The sequence below is a fragment of the Heterocephalus glaber genome, unplaced genomic scaffold, assembly GCF_053883595.1.
Source record: "Heterocephalus glaber isolate CG9 unplaced genomic scaffold, H.glaber_assembly_v1.0 deba00001608, whole genome shotgun sequence".
Classification (NCBI taxonomy): Eukaryota; Metazoa; Chordata; class Mammalia; order Rodentia; family Bathyergidae; genus Heterocephalus; species Heterocephalus glaber.
The window spans coordinates 40,210,648-40,226,576 of NW_028258379.1; the positions used below are offsets into that span (position 1 = coordinate 40,210,648).

Genomic DNA, 15,929 nt, shown 5'->3' on the forward strand with positions numbered 1-15,929 from the left:
CCACAGGGGAAGAGGGAAGCTAAGCACATGTGCTGTCAGTGTAAGTGAGAGGTGCGCATGCAACATGTGTTGTCATGTGTGAGGACTGCCTTGCGTGTGACGATGAAGTAAAGATCACTTATTTTGGAGAATTCTATTGGTATTTTCATTGTAGTTTATATTGGAATTTATTTTTGTTGTTATTTTTTAGACTTTATACACCAAAAAACAGTCAGTGTTGAAAATTTTGATGCTTTTTTATGAACACTCAATAAATATTAAAAATTTAAAAAGGGGCCAGGGATTTAGCTCAGTGGCTCTGCTGCCTGCCTTGCAAGTGCAAGGTCCTGAGTTCGATCCCTAGTACCAAAAAAAAAAAATTCAATACTTTGTTTTTTGGATTTGTTTTTCCTGTTAAGTACTCATTGTTTAATAATTAAACTCATAAAATTAAACTTAATAATTCATCAATAGAAGTAGTATAAATAGTAAGCATGGGTGTTACACACTCACGTTTCTGTGGCTTTACGACGAAAGACGAAATCAGTGCTATGCCTCTCCAGGGCAGCCAGGAATGCAGAGACAGAGGGGCACGACAGAGGACCCCAGGGTTGTGAGGCGCACACCCAAAGCTCGGGCCTGTGCAGATAAAACCCTGGGCGCTTTGGCCAGAAAGAAATCAGAAGAGGGAGCCAGTTGTGGTGGCTCGGGCCTTAATCCCAGTGCTCAGGGCATAGTGTGAATTGCTCCATAAGGTCCCTCCTCTGCGGAGCTCTGAAATCCACGTAGAATCATTCAATCTTTGCCCTTTGGGATTCTTTTTTTTGGGGGGGGATTCTTATCTGAAAAACTTCAAAGAATTATTTACAAACCAGTCATGGTGGCGCATGCCTGGTGATCCTAGCACTTGGAAGGCTGAGGCAGGAGGATCGCTCTAACTTTGAGGCCAGCCTGGGCTGCCTAGTGAGTTTAAGGCCAGCCTGAGACCCTGTCTCAAAAAACAAAAACAAAAACCCCCTAAACTCATTTACGAGGCCACAGGGAACATGGTTTTGAACATGAACCAACAGCTCGTGATATTAGGGCATGTTTGGTGAAACGATCTTATGCTGTTTATTGTTGCTATTTTTCCTTTTTCTTGTTCTAAATTATGCATGAGATAAAATTTACCATTTTAAAACTTTTTTTTCCCTTTGGTCTTAGGGATTGAATTCAGCTCTCCCATATACTAAGCAGCCATTCCCAATTCCTAAAAGACATTTAAATGTGTACCAAAATACAGTTAGATAGGAGGAATTAGCAAGCCTGGTGTTCTACAGCAATCTAGGATATGTTTCAAAATAACTAGAAAAGTGTCCAAAGGTTACTAACATATAGAAAATGATAAATGTAGTCAAGCATGGTGGTACATGTCTGTGATTCCAGCACTCTGGGAGGCTGAGGCAGGAAGATTGCAAGTTCAATCTTGCAACGTAATGACTTAGTGAGACCCTGTCTAAAAAAAGAGAAAGACTTGAACAAACATTTCACAAAGATGGGTATATGAATGGCCAATAAGCACAGGAAGAGATGTTCAGTATCTTGCTGGGGAAAACAAGTGAAAACCGCAAAAGGGCCGGGATGCGGCTCAGTGGTAGAGTGTTTGCCTAGCACGCACTGGGCCCTGGGCTCCATCCCTAGCTCTGTGAAAAATAAAAGAATAAAAATAAAAGGCAGCAAAAAGGAAATGCTATTAATTAAAAACAAACTACTAGTGCCTGGGATTTAGCTCAGTGGTTCTGGCGCCTGCCTCGAAAATGCAAGGTCCCAAGTTCAATCCCTGGTGCCAAAACAAAAAAAACAACAACCAAAAAACCCCCTAAAACTAGAGGTCCCATTTGACCCACCTATTCTCTTTCTTGGTATCTTCCCAAAAGAATTAAAAGCGATCTACGCACACCCATGTTTATAGCAGCACGGTTTGTAATAGCTTGTAATAGCTAAAGCTCAGGAACAGCTCAGATGCCCTTCAACCGATGAGTGGATAAGAAGATGTGGTTTTTACACAGTGGAGCACTGCTGTTCGTGCTGTTTCGCAGCATCTGTCCCGGGTGCTGGCTGTGCCTTCACATTATCGGATCACACATGTCTGCCCCTCCCAGGTTCAGGAAGGGCCCTTTCTTGATCGCCGTGGGAGCCCTGTGTGAGGCCCACACTTCTCTGAGGGCCCTGTGGCCCTGGGTGAAACAGGATAAATATTCTCTGGCAGCTTGGAGCCCAAGTCCAGACACATGGCTCAGTGAGTGTGACGTGGTGCAAAGCACACAAAGCCAGGCTCCTTGTGTGGCTGAGACCTCCTCATCCCTGGGGACCCCGGGGACAGGGCAGCCAGAGCCACGAGAGGAACCAGCTACCAGGGCCTGGGCTGGACAGGAAGCAGCTCAGGCTCCGCACTCTCAGGGGACAGAGAGGCTCCCAGGAGAGTGGTGTGGGCAGGCACAGTGAGGTGCCATGCGGGGCTCAGTGTCACCCGGCCGGCCCTGTGGTCTAGTCTGCTCTTCCGTTTCTGAAGGAAGCTGGGCCAGGCAGCTCCGGCTGGGCTGTGGGAAGAAGAAGCTCCCTGGAAATGGCATAACTTCCATTTTTAGCTAAAGCCTGAGCCTGTGGCTGAGGCGAGGCAGGACCCAGCCCAGATCAGCCCAGCCCAGATGCCAGGCTGGTGCAGCCTTCTCCTCCCCAGCCTCAGTCAGCCGGCCCTGCCCAGGCCCAGGGCCAGGCCAGGCGGGCGGCATGCAGGCTGTGGGGAGAGTGGCAGCGTGTGGAGCCCTGGTGCTGTCCCCACCACAGGACCCTCGGGCCCTGGGCCAGGGCCTCCCGGACAGGCCGCCCTCTGGGCCAGGCACGGCCTGAGGGCTCCCGCCCCTGGCCTCCACCCTTCCTTCGGGTGCTGCTCCTCTCTCCTTCCTTCCTTGTTCTCCCCCTCATCGCTCTCCTCCCCTTTCTCCTCTCTCCCTCCCTGCTCTCGCTCACCACTTCCTTCTCTCTCCCCACTCCCCCATTTCCTCTCCCTCACCTCCTGAGTCGGAGGTAGACTGAGCTGCCTGCTGGGCTGCAGACTCCTCCGGATCAAAGGGAAATCCCAGGGCTGGGGATTTAGCTCAGTGGTTCTGCTGCCTGCCTTGAGAGTGGAAGGACCTGAGTTTGATCCCCAGTACCAAAAAAAAAAAAAAGGGAAATCCCAGCCTCTGTCTCTCCCAAAGGCTGGCCCTAAAACAGAGGCCACATCACATTTACATTCAAAAGATGAATGCTGTCAATGCTGGTGCCCTCCTGTAATCCCCAACTTTGGGGGGCTGAGGCAGGAGGATTGCAAATTGAAGCCTACTAGGGCAATTTATCAATTTAGCAAGACCCAGTCCAAAATTTGAAAAAAGGGCTGGGGATGAAGCTTGGTGTAAAGACCTGGGTTCAAACCTGAGTACTGCAAAAAAAAAAAAAAAAAGGATAAGTGAAAGCTTAAAAAGCTTAGTAACTTCCAGTTCCGTTCCCTACGCCAGAGAGTGCGAATGTATCTCTTCTGTCAGGGCTGCCTGCTTCTCTTCCTGGACTCCACCCACAGGTGGCCTCTCCAGACCCCCAGTGCGGCATCTGCCTGTAGAACTAGTGGTTCTCAGCACAGACCAGGAGCAGAACCAGTGAGAAACGTGCGCTCTGGGCTCCGGTCTGAGGCCCGGGAGCCGGGCAGACTGTGGGAGGCGGCTGGGCATGGGCTGATGGATAGATGTGGACGTCTTCACTCCTTGTGACCAAGGGTCTGAGCTTCCCAGGGATGGGTAGGTAGCTGCCAACCTGCTGCTCCATCCCCAGCCAGCCCCAGCCTATTTAGGGTTTCAGAGCAAGGGAGTGAACAGGGCGGAGGCCGGAAGAACACAGGTGGGGAGGAGGAGGAGAGGCTGCTCCCGCTCTGCTCTGTCTGCAGTGGAACCCAAGTCCTGCCGGGGGTGGGGGTGGGGTGGGGTGCAGGACTGGCTTGGTGTTCTCCAGCCCTGCAGCTGGCCCAGGACCTGCACAAACACATGTGGAGGGTCCACCCTGGCAACCCCAGCATCTGTCCAGCTCTTGCTCCTCCAGGTTTGCAGGGAAGGACAGGTAACCGCTCCGTTCACTGCCGGGAGTGGCCCTGAGGAGCCGTCCCCACCATGGGACACCAGCTTCTTGGCTCTTCCAGTGCCTGCACCCGAACAAGGAGGGGCTCATTTTTATCCCTAAGGTTGAGTGACAGTTCCTCTCCAGGAGGCAGAAAGCAACCACTAGAACTAGCAGGGCCTGGGCAACAGCCTCCATGAAACGGGGACAATGGTGTCTGCCTGGAGTTGCTGTAAGGGTCGGAGGATTGAAAGGTGCTCAGGCCGGAGGCAAGTGCCGGTTTCAGAGGGCCCTGGCGAGGAGGACTGGGAACTCTGTGCATCCCAGGGGCCCCTTCTGGAGCTGCAGGGATTCGGGGCCCTAGAGCAGGGCGTCTACATCTTCTGACCCTGGACAGTACCTAGGATCCACCTTCAGCCACTAGGGCTCTCAGGGCTGGCAGAAACTCCTGAGGGCCACAGCTGCCTGGAGTCAGAAGGGCTGCAACAAAAATCCTCTTCTCTCTTATGTCTGAGTCAGCTCCATGCTGGAGAGGAGCATGGGAGAGGAGGACACAGGCCATTCTGGTTCTAGTGCCTGCAGGCCAAGGGAGTTTCCTGCATGTCAGGGAAGAAGGGATGGGGAGCTTGGAGGAGGCCTTGGCCAGGCTGGCAAAGCCAGGGATGGCTTCTTGGAGGAAGTGAGCCTGAGAGTCCCTTGGGACGAGGGGGACAGGAACATTGTAGGCAGACTGCACACTGTAGAGAGGCATGGCAGCGTGCACACAGGGGACAGAACGGGTGGGGGGCCGGCAGCCCCATAGCCCAAGCTAAAGAGGCTGCGCCACGCACTGAGCGTGAGGCCTGGCAGGATTGGGTGTGGTGGATGACTTGACTTTTCTCCTTCCCCCAACGCTGCAGGCTGGGTCCTGCCTGCCTGAGGACTCCTGTGAATGCTGCAGGCTGGCTTTGCAGGGCTGCCACACTTCAGAGTTGGGCAATGGTGGCTGTCTGTTGCGCCATTTTACTTTAATCCTCAGGAAGGTTGGGTGTTTCCCCATTGGTCTGTGATCTCCTGACAGGAGGAATCTTATCGATCCTGCTGGTCACCCGTGAGGACTGGGTGAGGGGACAGAGCAAGGAGATGAGAGAGCCTGAACAAAGTGGTGTCAGAGATGGATGAGAGAAATGTCAAGGAGTCGAGAGGGTCTCAGCCACCTCACGGGAGGGGCAGTGGAGAGAGGAGGGCACAGGCGTCCAGAGTTCCTTGCTGGTGGACCTGGTGGATGCAGAGCAGCAAGGCGGTGACTGAGCTCACGGGCACAGAACAGGCTGTGGTCCAGCTGACTCTTCTCTCTCCCTGAGCCAGGTCGCTTTGCGGGTGCCCTGGTGACAGCTGTTGTGCCTGCGCCCACGGGCGGCGTGGAGTAACTGAGCCTGGCCCACCGCCTTCTTCGCGTTGCCCCCTTTGCTGGCCCACCTTTGCATTTATAAATGCGATCCATGTGTTGTGTGCATAGACCAACTCCCCACGATGAGTACAATTATGGAGAGAGAGAGACAGAGGAGAGAGAGAGATCCAAGTAGCTGAGCCTGCAAGTAGCGCGTGGACCTGCAGGCTGCCGGGCACAGGCGCCGGCGGGGTCCGCAGAAGTCCCCCACGGGGCCCAGGGACGAGGCCGCGGGCCGCTCTCGGGGCGCCAGGACCCTGGAGGTCTCGGCTGCTGCCAGGGAAGCTGCGCCCTGCCCGGCGGCGCCCCCACCCACGCCGCCCCGCACCCGCATCTGCATCCGCACCCGCATCTGCATCCGCACCCGCACCCGCACCCGCTGGCCGGCGCCCGCCTCAGTTTCCCCAGCCCCGCCCTGCGGCGCGAGGGCCCTGACGTCAAGGCGCGCGGCATTGTGGGGCGGGCGCGGCGCCGGCGACGCCATTTTCGGAGCGGGCGCGAGGCTGAGGACTGGGCCGGACGAGGATGCTGCGGAGCGGACGCGGAGGCGCCCCCTGCTCGTGACCGCCGCTCCCAGGGACAGCGCGACAGCGCAGCCGCCGACCGGACGGTGAGTGCGCCACCGCGCCCGGGCCCTTGTCCCTGCCGCATCCGCGACCCGCGCGTCCCCGCCCGTCCCCGCCCGGTCCTGGCCCCGGGACCCCTCCCCGCCCGCGCCCCTCCGGCCGAGGTCGCTGTCCCCTCCTCATCTGTGTCCCTTTGGGCCAACGTCGCTGTCCGCTGTCCCCTTCCTGCCCGCGGCCTCCCAGTTACCGTCCCGGCGCGGCGGCGGGGGTGGCCGTTCCCGCGACAGCTGCGGGGCCTCGGACGCCAGTCGCCCGCTTTGTCCAAGGTCCCTTCCTTCCGGCCCCGCCTGGGCGGCACCGCCCTGGGCGACGCGCTGTCACTGCGCGGCTGGCCCCTTGTTGCGGGCGGTCCTTTCTCCTGGCGGCGCCGGCCGCCCAGCGTGCAGCAGCCCCTGGCCTGGAGTGCTTTTCTGGGTCGCATGGGTGCCCCCTTTCCTTAAAAAATTAAAGCGTTAGAAAAGTGAAATGAATGCATGATGGAGTGGATGATTTTATAACTTAAGGTTTGAAGTGTATTGTGTCAGAATTGGTGCTGCTTATTATTTTATTTAGATACGTTAAGAATTTGCATATTAAGCAATAATGAGTACTTGAAAAATGATGACATTAAAAAGTATAAAAACAAAAAATTTGAAGTACATATTTTAAACTGCTATGTTAAAGAGCAGTTGCATCTTTGATTCTTTGTGTCAAATTCCAAGGCTTGTTTTCTTTTTTGTTGTTGTTCAGCATGACTAAGCCTTTGATCTGAATCAGTTCCTAATACATTGTATGAGGTCAGTGAAAAATCCATTAGGAAATTGGAGTGACCTCCTCAAGTCCCCTAAGCATATTACAGTTTGGGATATACTTCTTTTTTTTTTTTTTGGTACTGGGGATCAAACTCTGGACCTTGTGCTTGTGAGGCAGGCCTGGGAACCACTGAGCTAAATCCCCAGCCAGGGATTTACTTCTTTTAGGGACCTGCCACAAGCCCCGTCATCATGGAGTACTGTTTTCTAAGTATAAGAATACTGAGATACTAAATCTTTAAAATTTCAGATTGTGTGGAGTTGTACTGGGAGGGCAGGTGCTCTCCAAGTTGTCAGAGAATGCAACATCATGTTGCAGTTAAGTCTGGTAGCTCTGTGGTGGTACCAAGTGGTGTGGACTGGTGACCTCACTGCTGCTAGCGCTTTCATTTGCTGGGCGGGGTGATGCACGCCTGGAATCCCAGCACTCTAGGAGGCTGAGGCAGGATTGTGGGGTTGGAGCCCAGCCTAGGTAATTTAGCAATTTAGAGGGACCCCATCTCAGAATTTAAAAAATTAGAAATTAAAAAGCGCTGGGCATATTGCTCAGTGGAAAAGCCCTGAGTTCAGTCTCTAGTGCTGAAAACAAGAAACAGAACAAAACCCACTCAAAATCCAATCCAGAAAAAACTCCACAGAGTGCACAGGAAATGTATAAAGACATGCACAGGAATTAGGATAGAGATTTTACCCAGCAAGGAAGGACAGAATCAGAATGCCAGTGGGGAGAGGCACACAGTATTTTAAATATTTCATAATAAAAACTGCAGTTATTTTACAGTTTACATCTTGAAAAATTTGCTGGGCATGGTGGCCCATGCCCCAAATCCTAGCACTTGGTAGGCTGAGGCAGGGGGATTGACACCAGTTCGAGGCCAGCCTGAGTGAGCTGTACAGCAAGATCTTGTCTCAAAAAACAACACAAGGGCAGGGGATTTAGATCAGTGGTTTCGCCACCTGCTACTCAAGTGCAAAGACCCGATCCCCGGTAGCAAAACAAAAACAAAAACAAAACAATACAAAAAAAGTTTTGAAAAATTTATACACTCTTAATCATGTTTCATAATATGGGAAAAAAGTCAATCCTTAACTTTCTAAAGGTCTGTAAATGATTTGGAAAGATGATTGTCTAAAATAAAACTAGAAATGGAAAAGCCAAAAGCTGAGTGAGCTGGGCATGGTGGTTCACTCATGTTATCCCAACTTGAGAGGCTGAAGCAGGAGGATCAACAATTCAAGGCTATCCTGGGCAAAACACTGTTTCAAAAAAGTTGAGTGAATGTAACTAGTTCTTAGGAGATGCCTGGAATATCAGAAACCAAGAATCTATGCAGTAAAGAAGTGATCTCTAATGTCCTGAACAGAGGGACAGTTTGGGAAGTTTGTGTCATATTTCAGGCATAGAATTTTTTTTTTTCCAATTTTTTAGGCACCAGGGATCGAACTTGGGTCCTTGCGCTTACGAGGCAGTCGGTGGAACCACTGAGCTAAATCCCCGACCCCAGGAATAGAATAAAAATGATTAGCAAAGCATGGCCTTAAGTGACTTTTGGGAACCCTTTGAAGTGCAGATACTGTGCTTAGTGGCTGGAGATGTGGAGGTAGAAGAGTTGCCTGGCAGTCTGGCTTGGGCAGACTCCCAAGGCAGAGGTTAGAGACCTACCTACTCCTCAGACTCTGAAAGAAAGGGCTGATCAGAATTGGCCAGGTGTCAGGGATGGCATTGGGACTGTGGCCCTGATAGGAGGAAATGAGGCCTGAGGCGAGCTGTGATGGAGATGTGTCAACAGGGGCTGGGGTCTGAGGGAGGGAGGTTGGGAAAGGTTTGGTGCATTGTGTGCAGGGCTGGGGAGGCTGTTTTCTGAGGCTTGATGGAGGTCAGAGGACGCTAAGGAGCCAGGTAGCATTTCAAAAGGGAGGAGGCAGGGGCTGGGGAAGTGCAGCTCATAGTTAGAGCACATGCCTAACCTGAATGAGGCCCTGGGTTCTGTCCCTAGCGTGGCAAACAAAACAGGCAGAGGCAGTAGACTTGAACTGGGATGAGCTGGTTAGGAAGCCATTCACCCCTGGTGTGGTCCACACGTGGCTGGGTTAGGGGAGCGACAAGAGGCACAGAGCAGCTGGTCAGGGGGCTTAGGGTCCCACAGACCTGGCTTGGGGCAGGGAAGGCAGTGGGGACTCCAGCTTTGTGTCAGTACCAGCCTGTGCAGCACCATGGGCCTTGTCACTCTTCTACTGAGCTCTGGGCACTACCCTGTCTCCCTCCTCTGGCTGCTCTGGACCACTGGGGCACTTCATGGCCCCTGTCCTGCCTGACTTTTCTCTTTAGCCCTTCTCACTGCCTAAATGCTGTGTTGTTTTGCTTTATCAGTTTCCTATATTGTTGTCTGTCTCCTTAGAAGGGAGGACTCAGTGTCATGTCAGTGCTTGGCACCCAGTGAGGATTTCTTAAATTTTTGCTGAAAGAATGGATCTGCAGTGACTTCCTTGTCTTTAGTTTGGTGACTCACTGGCTGCTGACACCCAGCAAGGTAGGGAAAATGGGAGGAGGACAAATGGTATTTGGTTTTGGATATAATAAATGGAACATATTTGTAGGGACCAGTGGAGAGCTGGACATGCAGGACTGGAGTTAAGACAAGAGTTGAAGCCTGGCGTGGTGGCACAGACCTGTAATCCCAGTACTCAGGGGGCTGAGGCAGGGGCATGGAAAGTCTGAACCCAACCTGGGCAATTTTGTGACTTAGCAAAAAATAAAAGGCTGGGGATGTAGCTCAGTTCAGACCCCAGTACCACCCCCACCCCCTCCAATGTTGAGTGAGGCCAGAGGTTAGACCATATCATGTCAAGGGCCAATGATGTCCATATGGCCATTTAGTATGGATGAGTGTGGCCCTAAGAGAACAGCATCCTGCCATTTAGGAGAGCAGAGGTCACTATCCAAACGCCCGAGAGGTCGAGGAGGAGTTGGACTGAAATGTCTATTGGGTTTGGCCCTAGGAGGTTACTTTCAAGTTTTTCGAGTTTTTCCCAAAGGCAGGAGCTAAGTTGGAGATGGCCTGCTTTTTTCCTCCCAGAGTGCGTGTCATTCTACTTTGCAGCCTCCTAGTGAGTTCATCATGGATTAGAAATGAATTGTGAGGGCTGAGGATTTAGCTCAGTGGCTCCGCTCCTGCTTTGCAAGTGCACGGGCCTGAGTTTGAGCCCTGGTACTGGAAAAAGGAGGATCACCATGAGTTGGAGGCCAGCCTGGAGTATGTAGTGAGACCCCTTTTCAAAAAACCAAAAAAAGGGCCAGGGATTTAGCTCAGTGGTTCCTCTGCCTGCCCTGCAAGTTCAAGGACCTGAGTTTGATCCTCGGTACCAAAAGAAAACACCAAAAACAAACAAAAAACCAAAAAAAGGTGGTTTTGCCACCTGCTGCACAAGCACAAGGACCCAAGTTCCATCCCAGGTACCAAAAAACAAAGTGGTTTTTTTTTTTTTTTTGTACTGGGGATTGAACTCAAGGGCCCTCTACCACTGAGCTGTTACCCCTGGACCTTTTTATTTCTTTTATTTCTTTATTTTCTTGGTACTAGGGATTGAACTTGGTACCTTGTGCTTGTGAGGTAGGTGCTGGAACCACTGAGCTAAATCCCTGGCTGACCTTTTTATTTCTTTCTTTTTTTTTTTTTTGGAACCGGGGATCGAACTCAGGTCCTTTTGCTTGCAAGGCAGGCAGCAGAACCATTGAGCTAAATCCCCGGCCCAACCTTTTTATTTCTTAAAAAAAATTTTTTTGGGCCGGGGATTTAGCTCAGTGGTTCCTCTGCCTGCCTCACAAGCGGAAGGACCCGAGTTCGATTCCTGATACCAAAAAAAATTTTTTTTTTTTTGCAGCATTGTGGGTTGAACCCAGGGCCTTTGCACTGAGCTACACCTACAGGTCCCTCCTCCACTTTTTAAAAAAAATTTTGAGATAGGGTATCACTAAATTGCTCAAGTTGGGCTTGTATTCTCAATCCTCCTGCCTCAGCCTTGAGAATAGCAGAGATTACAAGTGTGAGCAACCATGGTTTGTTTTAGTCCCATCCCCCGCCGAACCGGGAATTGAACTCAGGATCTTGTGCTTGCCAGGCAGGTGCTGTGCCACTGAGCCAGATTCTTGGCCCTGGTTTGTTTTGATTTTAATGTTTGGAGACAAATGAAAGCAATATAGATCTGTGCTTTTTGAGTATGCTTAATGTACTATCTACACTTAAAAAAAATAAAGTGAATATGTGAAAATCCATGGAACAAACAATAGGCCAAGTTATATGCATAGATAAAGTAGAAGTTATTTCCTTAGTTCTAATCCCAGTTACCTCAGTTTAAACCGTGGATTGTTCCCTCCCTTCTACTGCATAATATGGGTGTGTTGGTGTCCAGGCCCCTGTGGAGACTGTACTGTCCCCACACAACAGGTCATAATGTTGCAGGCCACACTGTCCTAGGAGAAATAAGGGCCATGTGGACCTCCATCCTCCTGGTGAAGGCAGGTTACTGTGTGACATGAGGTTTTTTTTGAGACAGGGTCTTGCTGTGTAGCACAGGCTGGCCTTGAACTTGCAGTGATCTTCCTGCCTCAGCCTCCCGAGTGCTGGGATCACAGGTGTGCCCCACCAGGCCTGGCTGTGAGGGGAGTTCTGAGCAAGTCTCTGTTTCCACCGTGCAGTATGTGAAGCTGCAGCTTCAGGTGGATTGTGAAAACACTGTGTTTAGCCCTGTAATTGCCTTTACCAGGGAATGCTTTGCCCCACTTCCTTATTTTTATTTTTTGGTGGTTTTGAGGATTGAACTCCAGGAGTGCTGAGCTATATCTCCAACCCTTTTAATTAATTAATTAATTTGTTTGTTTGTTTGTTTGTTTATTTATTTTGGTACCAGGGATCTAACTCAGGACCTTGCACTTTTGAGGCAGGCAGTGATACCACTGAGCTAAATCCCCAGCCCTTTATTTTTTTATTTTTTATTTTTCTAAGCAACATGCAGTGAGTTTATTGCCATCGAGGGCAGATGGGCCAAGGGTGAGAAGACAGTTGGCCCTCTTTTGTATTTTGATATGGGTCTTGCTAAATTGCTCAGGCGGGCCTTGAACTGGAGATCCTTCTGCCTCAGCCTCCAGAGTGGCAAGGACACTGGCAAGAGTTACCGATGTACTCATGTACAGACAGTTGAGTAGTGTTAAGAATATTCACATTGTTGTGCAGTGACACTGGAACTCTTATCTCCTGGCAGGGTGCCTGGAGCCCACTAAACCCTGAACTGCCCCTCCCTCCCTGCCTGGAAACCGCCTTTCTACTTCTGCCTTCGCCCTTCATGGGCATGGAGTCCTGCAGTATTTGTCCCTTTGTGATTGCATTATCTCAGCCTAGTGTTTTCAAGAGTTACCCATAATTTCTTTTTTTTTTTTTGGTACTGGGGATTGAACTCTGGTCCTTGTGCTTGCACAGCAGGCGGCGAAACCACTGAGCTAAATCCCCGGCCTTTTTTTTTTTTTAACTGAAAAGTCATTGAGTCCTAAAGCTTTTTCTGGGGCTGGGGATTTAGCTCAGTGGTGCCACCCCTGCCCCGAAAGCGCAAGGACCCGAGTTTGATCCTTGGTACAAAAAAAAAAAAAAAAAGCCCCAACCTAAACCTTTTTTTTTTTGATACCCGGGGTTGAATTCGGGTCCTTGCACTTGCACAGGAGGCAGCAAAACCACTTAGATAAATCCCCGGCCCCAACCTAAACCTTTAAAAAAAATTTTTCTTGGTGCTGAAGATTGAACTCAGGACCCAAAAGCTAAAAGCCAAAAGCTTTTCAGTGTGATGTTTACCTTAGTTTTTGCTAGGTGCTGTGGCCAGGTTTTACGTGCCGTAGTTGCAAGTCCCTCCCGTCCTCCTCTGGGGCTGAGATCTTCTGGTGGTGACAGAAGTTTCAGCTCCCCCCAACCCCCAAGTATTAGGAACTGAACCCAGGGCCTTCACACTGAGTATGTCCCAAGCATACATGCTTGCTTGCTCTGTCTGTTTTTTTTTTTTTTTTTTTTTGTACCGGGGATAGAACTCGGGTCCTTGCACTTGCGCAGCAGGCAGCGGAACCATTGAGCTAAATCCCCCGCCTGTCTGTTTTGAGAAGGCTCTCACTAAGTTGCTTAGTTACTTACTGGGCTTGAACTTGTGTCCCTCCTCCTCAGAGTGCTGGAATCACAGGTGTGGGCCACTGTGCTGTGTAGACCCACATTGAGGGGTGCCTGTGAGTAGGTCCAGACTGCCGGGTAATCTCCCCACCCTGAGGTCCCCTGACTTGGCTCTGTGAAGTTCCTCTCCAGCAGTCCCATCTGGAGCAGTTGGGGAGAGGTATCTACAGCAGGAGTCTGGGTGGGGAGAAAGGGCGTTGTAATCTGCCTACCACCCAATTTTGTTGTGTTCTCAAAGCCATTTATGACCACTTTTCAGTTAACTTCAGAGTAAGTTTCTGAATACATACAGGAAAAATTTTCTAAAATTTAAAATGCTAAGATTTGAAGTACAGGGATATCTTGGTTCACGAACTTAGTTTGTTCCATGATTCTGGAAAAGATGGCCATGTTCATTTTGGTGTGGGGAAGATGGCCGAGGTGATGTTCATCACCCGATGCAGGCTTTGCAAAAAACCACAAAATTTTGCCAAATGCTTCTGTTTGTGAACCAAATTGTTTGCAAACAAAAGCGCTCATGAACTGAGGCACCACTATATGCCATTTAGTCAGTTTGACTTGTATCAAGATACAGCCCGGAGACTGGGGATGTAGCTCAGTGGTGCTGCAACCTGCCTCGCAAGCCCAAGGTCCTGAGTTCGATACCTGGTACCGGAAAAAAAGAAAAGATACAGCCCAGTGGGTTGGGTGTGTAGCACAGCGGTGCAGTGCCTGCCGGGGAGGAGGGGGAGGGGGAGGATGCTGCCCAGAAAGTACTTTCGTGCCTCTTGTCAGTCATCAGTCTGACCAGAGGTTAGTTTTCCTACTCTTCTCTTTGCTGAGACAAAATACCCAGCACCCAAAGTGGGTGGGCACTGGCAGCTTCTCTGTCCCTTCATCTTTTTCAGACTACTTGGGGGCAGGCAGCACTCACACCCTTAATCCTAGGGCCCTCGGGCCTAGCGTTGCAGGATGAACCAGTCTCACGCTCTGCTTCAGCCAACTCTGAAAAAGCCCTGCCCATGACTGCACCGCGTGAGCCTTTGGGGGCATCTAGACACAGACCATCGCAGTTACACGCACCATGTATTTTCCCACCCAGCTTTTTTTGTCCAGCATCCTACTTGAAGTGCTCACGTTGTTGCCTGTGTCTGTGGTGTTTCTCTTCCCGGTACTGTTCTGCTCTGTGAGCGTGCACAGTGGCTCTCCTGTGCACTCGGGACTGCTCCTCTGCAGGACTGTGAACAACAGACCTGTTCATTTCTTCCAGGTAAGTGCCCAGGACTGACCTAGAGGATAGAGGACTTGCTCAGAGGATAGAGATGAGGACCTTTTTTTTTTTTGGTACCGGGGATTGAACTCGGGACCTTGTGCTTGTAAGACAGGGGTGGCACCACTGAGCTAAATCCCCGGGCCTGAGATGAACTTTTTTTTTTTTTTTGGTACCGGGGATTGAACTCAGGTCCTTGCACTTGCACAGCAGGCAGCCAAACCACTGAGCTAAATCCCTGGCCTCATGAGATGAACTTTTAAAGGAGCTGCCAGTTTGCCAGAGAGGTGGTGTATTTTATGTGCCCTCCTGCTGTGTGTGTGTTCTGGTCGCTCTGCATCCTCTGGGGCCTGTGTGGTCGCTGTCATTTTAGCCTTCCTGTGGATGTGTGGTGAACACTTAGGTGCTCTTGGCTGCTTGTGTACCTGCTTTTGGGAGGGATCCATTCAAGGCTTTGGCTCATTTCAAGCCTTTGGGTTCTGCCTGTTAGGGTGATGCAGCCCGGGGCCCTCAACGATGTGACTGCCCACAGGCAAACTGTCTTATAAAGTAAGAATTTAAAATAAGAAAAAATCGGGCCGGGGATTTAGCTCAATGGTTTCGCTGCCTGCTGTGCAAGCGCAAGGACCCGAGTTTGATCCCCAGTACCAAAAAAAAAAAAAAGAAAAAGTGGGTTGGTTTTTGAGTGTAGGAGGCGAGTCCTTTGGTAGCTTTGTGTGTTACAGGTATTTTTTTGGTTGTGCCTTTTTATAAGTCAACAGTTTAAATTTTTTTAGTAGTTCTAGGTTTTGATGAAGTCTAGTTTTTCAGTTTTTTTTCTCTTATGGTTCCTGCTTTGTGTTGTCTTTGCTGCTTATGCCTTTGAATAACTAATGGGCGTGGTCTTGAGGGAGGGCCGGGTACAGAGGGAAAGCATCACGGTTCTGCCCTTGAGAGAACTGATTTTTAAAATGTTTGTGTAATCACCTTTCTTTACTAGGAAAGAAAATTGTTTCATCGATTAGCCCCAAAATACATAAACAAACAGCCTGCGGGTCGACATGCTGGCCCTTTCCCCTTGTAACTGCTGTCTCGGCCCGGGGCGCTGACTGCCCCGGCTCCAGCAGCAGCCTCTGCCTCACTAGTCGTGCAGGCAGACCCTGCCTGCCTGCTGCCCACTCCTTTCTCCTTGCTCACCCAGGGCTCTTGTGTGGGGATGCTTGGACTCTTAGGGCTGATGCTCTTGTTTAGGAAAAGCCTGTCCGCCTGCGTTTCTGCACAGTGCTCTTCCTCGTGGCGTCTCACTCGCCCTCGAAGTCACCTCTTGGCCGAGGGCTGTGGTCCTGTGGCCCAGTGAGCCAGCTTGGGGCCTCTGCCCGCCTGCCGACACTGGGGAGAGCAGCTGATAGCGGGTCACAGCAGCTTTCGTCAGGTGCAGCCCTCTGTGGGTTCCTGGGAGCTCAGGGAGCTGTTGGGGACTGCACACCTGGGTGAGGGTGGGTGACCATGGGCTGGGGCAGGGCTGGTGCTGAGTTCTAGACAGTCTGT

The 15,929-nt window shown here is 50.9% G+C and overlaps 1 protein-coding gene across 18 annotated transcripts in view; it reads left to right on the forward strand.

Annotated features, from left to right (window-relative positions):
* Klc1 (kinesin light chain 1) overlaps positions 1-15,929 on the forward strand; it is a 65,215-nt gene that overhangs the window by 5,855 nt on the left and 43,431 nt on the right. For 10 of the 18 annotated variants that reach the window (XM_004836885.4, XM_021243797.2, XM_021243802.2 and 7 more), the window contains exon 1: positions 5,983-6,143. The exons of 5 other annotated variants lie outside the window; for them this stretch is intronic. The gene's annotated coding sequence lies outside the window, so the exon portion shown is untranslated. Of the gene's footprint in view, positions 1-5,982; positions 6,144-14,234; positions 14,403-15,929 lie in introns of those variants that run through there. 3 more of the 18 variants (XM_087195163.1, XM_087195166.1, XM_021243789.2) reach the window with 2 other exon arrangements.